This window comes from Lactuca serriola, chromosome 8 (genome assembly GCF_051521515.1).
Source record: "Lactuca serriola cultivar US96UC23 chromosome 8, Lser_US96UC23_V15, whole genome shotgun sequence".
Lineage (NCBI taxonomy): Eukaryota > Viridiplantae > Streptophyta > Magnoliopsida > Asterales > Asteraceae > Lactuca > Lactuca serriola.
Genome location: NC_136415.1, coordinates 155,957,238 through 155,972,181, shown reverse-complemented (window position 1 = coordinate 155,972,181; position 14,944 = coordinate 155,957,238).

Below are 14,944 nucleotides of genomic sequence, written 5' to 3'. Positions count from 1 at the left end.
GCATGCCGCCTGAGTTCTATGGTTTCCATATAACTATAGATGATGATAAGTTTATCAGTGATATTACATTGGTAACTTCATTACCTCTCCGTCACTCTAGTAGAGTTACCTTATACTATATGTAAAAGCTTAATTGTTACTATATGTATAAGAATCAGTCAGTCAAATCGGTAGCACGCCTCATTCACGAAGCTACTCTATAAGAGGGGTATAAGGAAATTGCCTATAAGATGGTAGTTGAATGGTGTCCACTCTCACCCACCGCTTCACTGATTAGTGAAGGGTCGTTAGCCGAATAAATTTGATATGATAATTAATTCTCATTAAAATTATAATGCTATTAAAAGTAACTAAACCTTTTTATTAAAAATCCCAATCATAGTTACTTTAGAAAAATGTGAATTTGTATGCTAACCGATGAAATTGCAAATTACACTTTACAAGTCATTAGTGGAGCGTATGTGGTTAACCAACACAATAATAGAGACTAATAAGGAGTGTTAATAGGTATCTCATAAATTATCATTGTTGATGGAGCATGTACGGTTCACCAGCACATTAATTGGGATGATAAATGACAATGAGGTTACCAAACACATTTTCATGGTTATTCACATCTTGTTTGTGATCCTCGACATCTCAGTCACAAATATAAGAGCATAATCTGAGATTAAAAATATCATTGAATAGTTTCAATGAATCTCAAAAGATTTATGAATTTCACTTAACTTAATTTCTTTCAAAATTTCGTTCTCTATTGGTGGAATTGGTAAATAATCATTTACCCACCTTTATAAAATTTACAATTAGATTACAACATCCCTTTTCTATGTTGTGAATTATATAGTTGGATCCTGGCCATAATGTTTTATTTTGGGTTTATATATTAAGGATCATTCCTATCTAATTAAAACTATCTTCTGTTTTAGATGTCTACTCCAAATGATACTTCTGGTTCCTCCTTTTCCAAAGAAAACTTCTCGTTGTTGACCATCTACTCAAAGGTGACATTGGATGGAACCAATTACAATGACTGGATGCACAACATCAAAATGGCACTTCGTTTTGAGGAAAAGGAATATGAATTTGAGAAATAACTAACTGAGATTAACGAGGAGAAGGGCATTCCTAAAGAATTATTTTCCTACAAGAGGCACTACAATGATGCAAAAAAAGTTGCTTGCATCATGGTAGCCACCATGACTCTTGAGTTGTAGAGATTTTATGAAGACTACTGGCCATATGAGATGAACAAGGACCTTGTGGAAAAGTTCCACAAGTGAGCTCGTCAAGAAAAGTATGAGGTGTTCAAAGACTTAATGGCTTGCAGGCTCAAGGAGGGAGAATCTGTCTTTACCCACGTGCAAAGGATTCAACGATACATGGAGCGCCTTGTTAGGATTAACATACATTTTGATGAGGAGCTGTCTATTGATATAGTCCTAAACTCCTTGCCAAGTAGTTATGATTAGTTCATCTTGGCTAATCACTCGAACAACAACGAGACTACGTTGGCTCAATTGCAAAACCTTCTGCCAAGAACTGAAGCAGGTATGAAGGGAAAAAGTATTGCCTCCTCTCCTGCTAGTGCTCCCGTCTTAGCCATTGGACAAGGAAAGGGTAAAAAGAGGAAAGGTCCTCCCAAGCAAAACTGGAAGGGAAAGTATCATGCGGGGTCATCCAGTAGTGGCCCTAAAGGAAAGTCTAGTTTTAAGCATCCACCCTCTTCTGATCCTAAATAGGCTATCTGCTTTTACTGCAACGAAAAGGGGCATTGGAAATGAAGTTGCCCGAAGTTTCTAAAAGATATCAAAGATGGAAAAGTGAAGCCAACTTCTGCAGGTATATACATTATTTCATCTAATAACTCATCATCTTCTTGTTCTTGGTTCCTTGACACAGGATGTGGATTTCACATTTGTTCTGATTTGCAGGGTCTAACACGAAGTGAGGAGGTGGAGCATCGTAAAATGAACTTGATCATGGGGAATAGGCGATCTTCACCTATCACCAAGATTGTAGTTTATAGTCTAGTGCTTAGTAATGGTGTTAGTTTAGACTTAATAAATTGTTGCTACTCGTTAGAAATGACACGTAACATTATTTCTTTTCACGCATGGTTTAGAGAAGGTTTCAGATATTTTTTAATATGGTGTTTTTTTAAGCTTTACCTTGTGATGGTGTGTATGAAACTGTGACGTGTGTAGACAATTTAGGTAATAGTGTATTTCAAATTGATTCGTCTAATGGTATATACAAAGCATGCTTGTGGCATTTTCGTCTTGGACACATCAACAAGAAACTCATCTCCCATCTCCAAAAGGATAGAGTGTTGGAATCATTTGAACTAAGGTCAGATGATGCATGTGAATCTTGTCTTTTGGGTAAGATGACAAATCACCTTTCACTGGATCTTGTGAAAGAGGTAAAGGTTTGTTGGACCTCATACACATAGATGTGTGTGGACCCTTTACATAATCTACAAGGGATGCTAATCGATTCAATGCGACTTTCACTAATGATTATAGCAGATATGGTTATATCTACTTAATCTAGCATAAGTCACCAACCTTTGAAAAGTTCAGAAAATTTTAAAATGAAGTCGAGAATCTATTGGACAGGAAGATAAAGATGCTGCGATCAGATAGAGGTGAAGAGTATCATAGAACCGAGTTCCACGACTACCTCAAGGAATGTGGAATAGTTTCACAACTGACCCCTCCTAAGACACCACAAATTAATGGTGTGGCTGAGAGGCACAATCGAACCTTGTTGGACATGGTTCATTCCATGATGAGTCAAGATTATGTTCCAATTTCATTCTGGGGGTATGCCTTAGAGACTGTAGCCTGTATTCTTAATCTTGTCCCAACTGAGAAAGTTCCCATAACACGTCACAAGATTTTGATAGGGAAGTTACCTCGTTAGCACATATCAAGGCTTGGGGTTGTCAAGTTTTTGTTAGACAAGAAACTCATGACAAGCTTTACCCTCGAAGGGAGAGATTCATTTGCTAGCCATAGAAATCCTTTGGATATTTGTTCTACATACCTAATGAGAACATGGTCTTTGTAGCAAAAAAAGGATTCTTTCATGAGAGAGAGCTCATATGCAAATAGGAAAGTGGGAGTACCATTAACCTTGAAGAGATTAGAGAATCAAATGATGAAGGGACCTCTAAAGACCCTAGGGTCTAACCAGAGGAAGAGATTCCGGTTGAGTACGTTGACAATTCATTACCTCTCTATCGCTTTAGTAGATTTAGCATGCCACTTGAGTTCTATGGTTTTCATATAACTACAAATGGTGATACAATTTTCAATGATAATACACCGATAAATTTGGATAAACCTGCTAACTACAAGGAAGCAATGGCAAGCCATGATATGGAAAATGGAAAGAGGCAATGGACAGCAAGATCAAGTCCATTTATGATAACCAAGTTTAGAATTTAGTGGATCAACAACCTGGTCAGAAGACAGTTGGTTGCAAATGGATCTTTAAGCAGAAGACCGACATGGTTGGTAATGTACACACATTCAAAGCACGACTAGTTGCAAATGACTTTACTTAAACCCTAGGGATTGACTATGACGAGACCTTCTCACCAGTGGCTAAGATAAAATATATTAGGACATTGCTAGCCATAACAACCTTTCATGACTATGAAATTTGTCAGATTGATGTCAAAACATCTTTCCTTAATGGGAAGTTGTGAGGATGTTTACATGAGTTAGCCAGAGGGTTTTGTCGATGCAAAATTTCCTGATAGAGTGTGTAAACTTGAGAAATAAATCTATGGATTGAAACAAGCATCTCGTAGATGGAATCTTTGTTTCGACGAGATATTTAAGGAGTTTGGTTTCTATAAAAGTAAAGATCAGTCCTGTGTATATGTCAAAGCTAGTGGGAGTATAGTAACCTTCCTATTATTATATGCTGATTACACACTCCTTATAGGAAACGACATTCTAACTTTGCAAGAGGTTAAGGCTTAGCTTGGAAAGTGTTTCACTATGAAGGACCTAGGTGAGGCTGTCTATATTCTAGCGATAAGGATTCTAGGAGACATGAGTAAAAGACTAATAGGATTTGTCAAAGGACATACTTGGAAAAGGTACTAAAATGTTTTAGTATGTGTCACACAACCAAACTGGAACGACAGAAACGTTTAGGGGTGGAGGACGTCATGTACAATATCACAACAATTACATATAAGTAATCAAAGCAAACACGACTATTACATTGATAAAATATTGTATTTACATATGTTCAATACAAAGTTTGTATGACATCAAAATGTACAAAGAAAACTATAAAGACGTGACTCTAAGATCTCAGTCTTCTCAAAACCAACGAGTGTACCTGTCTACCGGTTTCCTGAGAATACAAGTGGTTTTGAAAGTATATCAACATTTAAGTTGGTGAGTTCATAAGCACGTTTTTGAGATGGAAAGCTTGTTCTTGTTTTTTGAAAATGTTATAGTGTATGTCCAAAAAAGCCAATATTTTATTTAGTGAATAAGATGTAGTCGTAGACCTTAAGTGCAAAATGTATGTAGTTACCGTATTCTGAAATAGTGAACTGTACTCTGTAATAGTGAGTTGTAGTCTGAAATAGTGATTTGTAGTCTTATTAATAAATAAAACTATCTCCTGAATATTTCTTGAAATTGTACGTTGTATTAGTATACTCTGTACTAGAAAAGTAGTGTACTGTAGTAGTGTCTGTGGTAGTGCTCGTAGTAGTGTTTATATGAAAACCTTATTGTATAAGTGCCTGGAATCCACCAGCTATAGTGTAAAATAGTGTAATGTAGTTTTATTAATTAAAATAAAACCTTTGAAGTAGAGTTAATCCCGTAAACTAATGTTTTAGTTGATACTATTGTGAGTTTCATATAACCATACTTGATATGACTAGTGGCCTCTACGATGTTCTTCAAGCGTCAGAATGTTATGACATTTGTCACCCCATGTCTACCGGCCTAGCTGTTGCAAGCAGCTCAGGTGCAGGATTGTCAGTCCCTTATAGATCCATACACAAATTCACACTCTCCCTTCAGGAGACTCTGGTTATAATTTACAGGACTTAGTACTGTACCCTGATGGGTACCCTGAAGTAGTGCCTCACAACCCTGTATTAACAAGTTTACGTGTAGTGTAGTAGTATTCTCTTATACCTGAAATTGTATATATTACCTTGTAGTAGTGTACTTTGTAATGTAAATAACTATACTGAAATAATTATTTACTAGTGTATCCTTGAATTACTGTAATAGAGTAGTGTTCCAAAAACTATACCTATTATAGTTTATATACTTGTTTCTGTATAGTGTTCTTTGAGCATGTAAAATAGTGTAGTGTCTCCTAAACTATACCTATTATAGTTTGAATGTACGTTCTTGTAATGTTTATTGAACTTAGCAAAACAGTGTAGTGATTTATAAACTATACCAACTATACTTTAAATGTATACCCTGTAATGAACTGAAGCATTTGCAAATTTAATAGTGTAACGCCCGCATTTTCAGACTAGGCATTTTCGTTGATGTAATAGTCTAATTTAACCTTTGTAACCCGTTTTGAAATAATAAGAGCATATTATTTGTGTATTATGTGTTTCGTGCTTAATTGCTTAATTATGTGATTTGATTAATTAAGAATAAAATAAGTGTCAGAATTTAAGTGTAAAATAAACTCACTATCTTTGCATAAAGTTGTAGTGGCCGAAACGAGGTTTCCGAATATATATATAGAACGCCAAAATCTAACTTCGTATGAGGAAGTTATGATTTTCCGAAGTTTCGACTTAGCGTATGCAGCCCGAATACTCGATTTGAGATCGAGCGGTTTATAGCCAAAACAATCTAAACGAGAATCGAAGATCTCGTTGTTAGTAGCGAAACGATGAAAAGTTAGGTGAGAACGGACATCGGACGAAGAAGTTATGAATTTATAATGAAGTTTTCATGTCCGGGCCTATTAAAAATAAATAATAAAAAATAAATTCAAAATTAGCCGACGGAGTCTAAACAAAAGTTGTAGAGCGCAGTCTCACCTACACATGGATATAAAGAACGTCGAAAACGGAGTTCGTATGACGAAGATATGAATTTTCAAAGTTTATTAAATAATTAATATTTAAATTTATTTATTATATCCGATATTATCCGAAGAGGAGTCACCGGACTTATCCGGATTATCCCCAGCGTAAGGCGGTACGCCCCGCGTACAGCGAAGCATGACTCGCCTCGCACTCGAGTGATTTCGGATACGTAAGGCTTGACGACCGAGGCAGTACGCCCTGCGTAACCTCGTACGCCCAGCGTACTGCGAGGCCTCAGCCTCCTATAAATGGGATGCGAGGGTTCTGGGCATTCTTGCTCATTTATTCTCTTTTTCGTGCCGAAGCTCTGTGTGTAAACCCCCGAAGCCATCCCGACACCCCGGATCTCATATCCAAGTTAAGAAGGAAGTTTTACGCTCCCGAGATCCCGGGAAGTGCAATTCCCGAGCCGGAGCTCTGCCCGCGAGGAGTTCGATTTTTGTGAAGATCTTCCAGATCTACGGAGAAACACTACTTCTACAAGTCGTAGTGTTGTCTGATCATCTTCTGATCAAGTGAGTGTGTAGTTACTTTCTTCCAACACATATTTATGAAGTATTTTATATAAAATATGTGCTATGTGTATATATTTTGTTGTTATATGTGTGAATGTATATTCACTCTCTTCTATCTCATAGATCTGATTTATTCTCTATGAAATATGTGTGATGTGTGTGTGCCTCATTTGTTACGTGGAATATGTATTGATTAAAGCATGCTATACCGGTTTTAAAATATGTATAAAAATGTATATTTTTATCTACTAATATGTTGGGTAGAACATGGGTAGATAGTTGGTGTGTAATAAACATATGAGAGGCCTGGATGTTGTTTTGATTTAGTCATCTAGCGGAGTTTAGATGAGGACCACTGACTTTTCTAGACAGTCTTGTGGAACACTAGCAGGCTCGCCACCTATAGGTGTTAATGAACTTGGGTGTTCATTCGCTGTACTCCATCCCCCCATGGTTGCCTTATTTGACATATATTGTCAGGAAACCCCCGAATGCATGTGTTGTCGCCCCAATGAAATATTCTAAGACTAGGTCCCTTGTGTTAGTTGTTTTAGGTACGTAAAGTGAGAATAACGGGAATGGGTAATTGGGTTATTGTTGGTTGATGGAATAAATTATAATTATTTATTGTGGGTTGAAAACCCTATATGCTCGCCGGGCTCCCAAGCCTGGCCCACTCAGTTTCTTTGTATTAGAGGAAGTGGCGCGAGGGCATAAGATGGATAATCATCAAGTTTTTTTGTTTACAAGTTTGTATATGTATATATTTGTTGAATGACTTGTAATGTTATCGTTTATGCTTTATGGTCTGTATCGGAACATGACATCCCGAGTTTTGATTATATAATGAAAATACATTTATTTATGAAATGCTTTGGTAAATATTGTTTTATCATACTTTGTGTCTGGGAACAAATTCCGCATCTCTTTTAAAATCAAAAGGATTTACTCTGAAAATGTTTAAAAAACATAAATGAAACCGGTCTTTTCTGGCCGAGATTTTGGGGATGTCACAGTTGGTATCAGAGCATTAGTTTAAGCGAACTAGGAATTTGTAGGGTTTCTAGACTTAAACTTAAAATGCTAAGTGAAATTTTGAGATGTGTGTCTGTTATATTTTAGACACGAGCACCAGTTTATTTTAGGAAAATTACCTAAAATGCTTTTATGTGCTAAATGTTATATGTTTGCCATATATGATATTATTTGTTCGGATCTATGGTCTGTTGCTGACCGGATCTGAAAACCTTATGTGTGTAAGATTCTAAGCGTACTTCTACGATATTAGAACTAGCATGTAAACGTTTCGGAGTGATAAGGATGATTTAAATATCTATCGTGAATGAGGATCTAATTTCACCTTATTCGGTGTGTAGATCAAAAATGGTGAGAACAAGAAGTGGAGTTGGAAATGCTGATGAAAACAGGAATCAAACACCAGTGATTGAGCAAATACCTGTCGTAGCAGCAGCACCTGAGTCGATAACAATGGCTGGTGTACAATTGATGATTCAAACGATGTTGGATCGTCAAATGGAGGAGACTAGGCGGTTACTTCAACAGAATCGTGAAGAACTGTCAATTCAAATGGAAGAGCCCGAATTTGATGAAGGGCACTCGGAAGGTGGAAACTTCAGTGGGTCTGTTGTTCAATCCAACCCACCGATAGTTAGGAAAAACAACCATGATGGAAGGAATGATGGAATGGGATACAAGTAGAAGGACTTTCTAACTTGCAAACCATCGACCTTAAATGGAAAGGAGGATCCGATTGGAGTTATGGATTGGATCTCAGAAATGGAGTTAGCCTTCATGACTTGTGGCTGCAGAGGCAAGTTGCAGACTATCTATGCAGTGCGTCGGTTCCGAGGTGGAGCCGTTCGATGGTGGAACACTCTAGGAAAGACTTTAAGCCCTAATGAGCCACTGAAGTTGTCATGGGCAGAATTATTGGCGCAGTTCAAACGCAAGTTCTGCTCGGCTTAAAATCTGTTGGAGTTGGAGAATAAGTTTTTGGCATTGACGAAAGGCAGCATGTCAGTTGATGAATACATTAATAACTTTACCGATAAGATGGAGTTTTCTTTGCGCATCGTGCCAGATGAGCTGACAAAGGTTGACCGATACACAAAAGGACTCCCATGGGAGTACGAGGTGCCGGTACGTCAGGCACATACTCTAGAGGCAGCTATCTAGGCTGCCAAGTCTGTTGAGAACATGATTAAGGGGAAAACCACCAACAAGGTTGAGGTTGGTGAGAAGAGAAAGATTGAGGGAACATATGGTTCTGGTAAGAAAAGCAAATTTTCGAAATCTGATTCAAAAAAGTTTGGTGGAGGAAAAGGAGGCGAATCGAAATGGTGTGATAAGTGTAAGAAAAAGCACTTTAGGAAATGTAGTGAGGATGTAACCTGCTATAAGTGCGGAAAAATTGGGCATTTTGCCAATGAGTGCCCGAACAACAAAAGGATGTGTTTTGGTTGTAATGAAGAGGGGCACATTTTGAAGGACTGTCCGAAGAAGAAGGAGGAAGCGAAGCCCAACATTCCACCAAAGCCGAAGGCAAGAGCCTTCCAGATGACACTTGAGGCTGTGAAAGATGAAGCTGGTGTCGCTTCAGGTACCTTTCTCGTAAACGAATTACCTGCTCAAATTTTGTTTGATTCTGGAGCCAACTACTCCTTTATTTCGCATGAGTTTGGTAGAAAGCGAGCTTTGCGTGTTGATAGACTAGATAATGCTTTATTAGTCGAAGTTGCTAGTGGCAAGTTTGTACCTGCTAGCCATCGTATGAAAAACATCTTAATCGACCTGAATGGGAATAAGTTTCACGTGGAATTATTTCCTATCGAACTTAATGGTTTCGACATCGTTCTGGGAATGGATTGGCTGAGCGCCAATGATGCCGAAATTTTATGCAAGAAGAAGATAGCTAAAGTAAACCCGCCAGGGAAAGAGTCATTTATGGTGTACGGGGACAAACGCAGAGTAAATTCTGGAATCATTTCTCTAATGAAATCTAGGAAGTGTTTGACCAAGGGATGTACATCATATTTAGCATTCGTGATTTATGCTAAGAAGGAAAAGAAGGTGATGCAGAGTATTCTAGTGGTGTGTGATTATCCGGAAGTATTTCCCGAAGATCTTCCTGGATTACCACCTGATAGACAAGTGGAGTTCAGAATAGACTTGCTACCAGCAACCACGCCGATCGCAAAAGCACCTTACCGATTAGCATCGACGGAGATGAAGGAACTGATGATGCAACTTCAGGAGTTATTGGACAAAGGTTTCATTAGACCTAGTTCATCACCCTGGGGAGCTCCGGTGTTGTTCGTGAAGAAGAATGATGGAAGTATGAGAATGTGCATCAATTACAGAGAGCTGAATAAGGCAACAATACGGAATAGATACCCGTTGCCAAGGATTGATGACCTGTTTGATCAATTGCAAGGTTCGAGCTATTTCTCGAAGATCGATCTTAGGTAAGGATATCATCAGCTGAAAGTAAGAGAGCAAGGTATAGAGAATACTGCATTCAGAACACGATGTGGACACTACGAGTTTTTGGTTATGTCGTTTGTACTAACCAATGCTCCGGCAGCATTCATGGATTTAATGAATAGGGTTTGTAATCCGTTCCTTGATAAATCTGTGATAGTGTTCATAGACGACATTCCGATTTATTCGAAAAGCCAAGAGGAGCATGGCAGACACTTGCGAGAAGTGTTAGAAGTCTTGAAGAAGGAGAAGTTGTATACAAAAGCTCTCCAAATGTGATTTTTGGATTCGTGAAGTCCAATTCTTGGGTCACGTGGTCAACCAGGAGGGGATAATGGTAGATCCAGCAAAGATTGAGGCTGTAATGAAGTGGGAACAACCGAAAAGTCCCACGGAGATCCGAAGCTTTTTAGGATTAGCCGGATATTACCGAAGGTTTATCCAAGGCTTTTCTTCGATCGCTAGTCCATTAACAACTTTGACCCACAAAGGAGCTACTTATGCTTGGAGTGATAAGCATAAAGAAGCATTCGAGAAGCTAAAGATGAAACTATGCGAGGCACCGATTTTATCTCTACCCGATGGAGTTGAAGACTTCGCTGTTTATAGCGATGCGTCTAGGGTTGGATTGGGTTGTGTTTTGACCCAAAGAGATAAGGTGATCGCATATGCGTCCCGATAGCTGAAGGAGCATGAAAAGAATTACCCTACTCATGATTTGGAGTTGGCAGCGGTAGTTTTCGCTCTAAAAATATGGAGGCATTACCTCTATGGCACGAAGTGCAAACTTTTCACTAATCATAAGAGTCTCCAGTATCTCTTTAATCTAAAAGAATTGAATACGAGGCAACGACGCTGGCTAGAATTACTCAAGGACTACGACTGTGAGATACTTTACCACCCCGGTAAAGCTAATGTTGTTGCTGATGCTCTCAGTCGGAAAGTCAATCTTGAAGGAAAAAGACCAAGAGCGTTGAGAATAGAAGTTGTCTCGACAATTGTGGAAAGTATAAAGAAAGCTCAAGAGGAAGCTTCTAAGAAGAATGACCGAAAGGAGGAACGTTTGGGCAAAACGTTGGTGTTTGGTATAAATAGTAATGGACTGAAGGTGTTCCAAGATCGGATTTGGATACCTATGTCCGGAGGGATACGAGATCTTCTGACGGAAGAAGCTCACAAAACCATGTACTCGATTCATCCTGGTAGCACTAAAATGTATAGGGACCTGAAACCCTGCTACTGGTGGCCAACGATGAAGCTTGATGTTGCAAAGTATGTGGCCAAGTGTGTGACTTGTGCAAGAGTCAAGACATAACATCAGAAACCATATGGGAGTTTAGAGCCTTTACCTGTGCCTATGGGTAAATGGGAAGACGTTGCTATGGATTTTCTCACTAAACTACCCAGAACAAAAAGTGGTCACGACATGATTTGGGTGGTCGTTGATCGATTCACTAAGAGTGCGCATTTCATAGCAGCCAATGAGAAATTGTCTATGGAAAAGCTTGCGAGTTCTTACGTGAAGGAAATTGTGAGGCTTCCCGGTGTCCCGTTAACGATTGTGTCAGATCGTGACAGCCGTTTCACCTCAAGGTTTTGGAAAAGTCTACAAGAGGAAATGGGTACCAAGTTGTGTTTAAGTACAACCTACCATCCACAGACTGATGGTCAGAGCGAAAGAACGATACAAACACTTGAAGATATGCTGAGAGCATGTACCCTAGAATTCCTAGGTAATTGGGATGAACATTTACCTTTGGTAGAACTTTCCTACAATAATAGTTTCCACTCTAGTATAAAGATGGCACCTTATCAAGCTTTGTACGGACAAAAGTGTCGTACGCCGTCTTGTTGGCTTGAGGCTGGAGAAAAGCAGTTTATGGGACCCGAGATGGTCCATCAGACTGCTGAGAAGTTGAAAGTGATCAGGGAAAGAATGTTAGCAGCTCAAGATCGTCAAAAGAGCTATGCTGACTAGAAGCGAAGGCCGATGACTTTTGAAGTTGGAGATTCGATATTGCTTAAAGTCTCGCCGTGGAAGGGACTTATAAGATTTGGTAAAAGGGGAAAGTTGAGTCCAAGGTTTATTGGACCGTTTAAAGTTCTTCAGAGGATTGGGAGCCAAGCTTACAAGCTCGAGTTACCCGAATAACTGAATGGAATTCACAACACTTTTCATGTGTGTTATTTGAGGAAGTTCACAGGAGAAGTTCCCGATGTAATTCCAATTTCTGAATTGAAAATTGATGAAAACAAGAGGTTAATTGAAGAACCAGAGGCAATTGTTGACCGAAAGACTAAGAAGCTTCAACGCAAGATGGACGAATTAGTGCTTGTTCATTGGAAACATTCGAATGGGCCAAATCTCACCTGGGAAACGGAGAGTGACATGTTGAGTCGCTATCCGTATTTGTTTGTCGATGTGTGATTCCGGGGACGGAATCATCCTAAGGGGGAGAGAATTGTAACGCCCGCGTTTCCAGGCTAGGCATTTTCGTTGATGTAATAGTCTAGGTTAACTTTTGTAACCCGTTTTAAAATAATAAGAGCGTATTATTTGTGTATTATGTGTTTCGTGCTTAATTGCTTAATTATGTGATTTGATTAATTAAGAATAAAATAAGCATCAGAATTTAAGTGTAAAATAAACTCATTAGCTTTGCATAAAGTTGTAGCGGCCGAAACGAGGTTACCGAATATATATATATATATATATATATATATATATATATATATATATATATATATATATATATATATATATATATATAGAACGCCCAAATCTGACTTCGTATGAGGAAGTTATGATTTTCTGAAGTTTCGACTTAGCGGTATGTAGCCCAGATACTTGATTTGAGATCGAGCGGTTTATAGCCGAAACAATCTAAACGAAAATCGAAGATCTCTTTGTTAGTAGCGAAACGATGAACAGTTAAGTGAGAACGTACGTCAGACAAAGAAGTTATGAATTTATAACGAAGTTTTCCTGTCCGGACCTACTAAAAATAAATAATAAAAAATAAATTCAGAATTAGCCAACGGAGTCTAAACGAAAGTTGTAGAGCGTAGTCTCACCTATGCGTGGATATAAAGAACGTCGAAAACGGAGTTCGTATGACGAAGATATGAATTTTCAAAGTTTATTAAATAATTAATATTTAAATTTATTTTTTATATCCGAATTATCCGAAGAGGAGTCACCGGACTTATCCAGATTACGCTCAGCGTAAGGCGGTATGCCCCGCGTACAGCGAAGCATGATGCGCCTCGCACTTGAGTGATTTTGGATACGTAAGCCATGACGACCGAGGCAGTACGCCCCGCGTAACCTTGTACGCCCAACGTACTGCGAGGCCTCAGCCTCCTATAAATGGGATGCGAGGGTTCCGGGCATTCTTGCTCATTTCTTCTTTTTTCATGCCGAATCTCTGCGTGTAAACCCCCGAAGCCATCCCGACCCCGGATCTCATATCCAAGTTAGGAAGGAAGTTTTACGCTCCCGAGATCCCGGGAAGTGCAATTCCCGAGCCGAAGCTCTGCCCGCGAGGAGTTCGATTTTTGTGAAGATCTTCTAGATCTACGGAGAAACACTACTTCTACAAGTCGTAGTGCTGTCTGATCATCTTCTGATCAAGTGAGTGTGTAGTTACTTTCTTCCAACACATATTTATGAAGTATTTTATATAAAATACGTGCTATGTGTATATATTTTGTTGTTATATGTGTGAATGTATATTCACTCTCTTCTATCTCATAGATCTGATTTATTCTCTATGAAATACGTGTTATGTGTGTGTGCTTCATCTGTTATGTGGAATATGTATTGATTAAAGCATGCTATATAGGTTTTAAACTATGTATAAAATTGTATTTTTTTTATCTACTAATATGTTGGGTAGAACATGGGTAGATAGTTGGTGTGTAATAAACAGATGAGAGGCCTCGATGTTGTTTTGATTTAGTCATCTAGCAGAGTTTAGATGACGACCACAGACTTTTCTAGACAGTCTTGTGGAACACTAGCAGGCTCGCCACCTGTAGGTGTTAATGAATTTGGGTGTTCATTCGCTGTACTCTATCCCCCCATGGTTGCCTTATTTGACATATATTGCCGGGAAACCCCCGAATGCATGTGTTGTCGCCCCGATGAAATATTCTAAGACTAGGTCCCTTGTGTTAGTTGTTTTAGGGACATAAAGTGAGAATAACGGGAATGGGTAATTGGGTTATTGTTGGTTGGTGGAATTAAATATAATTATTTATTGTGGGTTGAAAACCCTATATGCTCACCAGGCTCCCAAGCCTGACCCACTCAGTTTCTTTGTATTACAGGAAGTGGTGCGAGGGCATAAGATGGATAATCATCAAGTTGTTTTGTTTACAAGTCTGTATATGTATATATTTGTTGAATGACTTGTAATGTAATCGTTTATGCTTTATGGTCTGTATCGGAACATGACATCCCGAGTTTTGATTATATAATGAAAATACATTTCTTTATGAAATGCTTTGGTAAATATTATTTTATCATACTTTGTGTTTGGGAACAAATTCCGCATCTCTTTTAAAATCAAAAGGATTTACTCTGAAAATGTTTAAAAAGCATAAATGAAACTGGTCTTTTCTGGCCGATATTTTAGGGATGTCACAAATAGTGTGTATAAAGTGGTAGTAAGTGATTTATGAAAAACACCCTCTTGCTCGGCATGCTACAAACGGGTTAAAAAATGTACAAAATATGTTTTTGGTAAATGCAGCGATAAATCAGGTTGGAACAATTGCAAATGGTTTGAAATGGTTAGAAATCGTTTGAATGTTA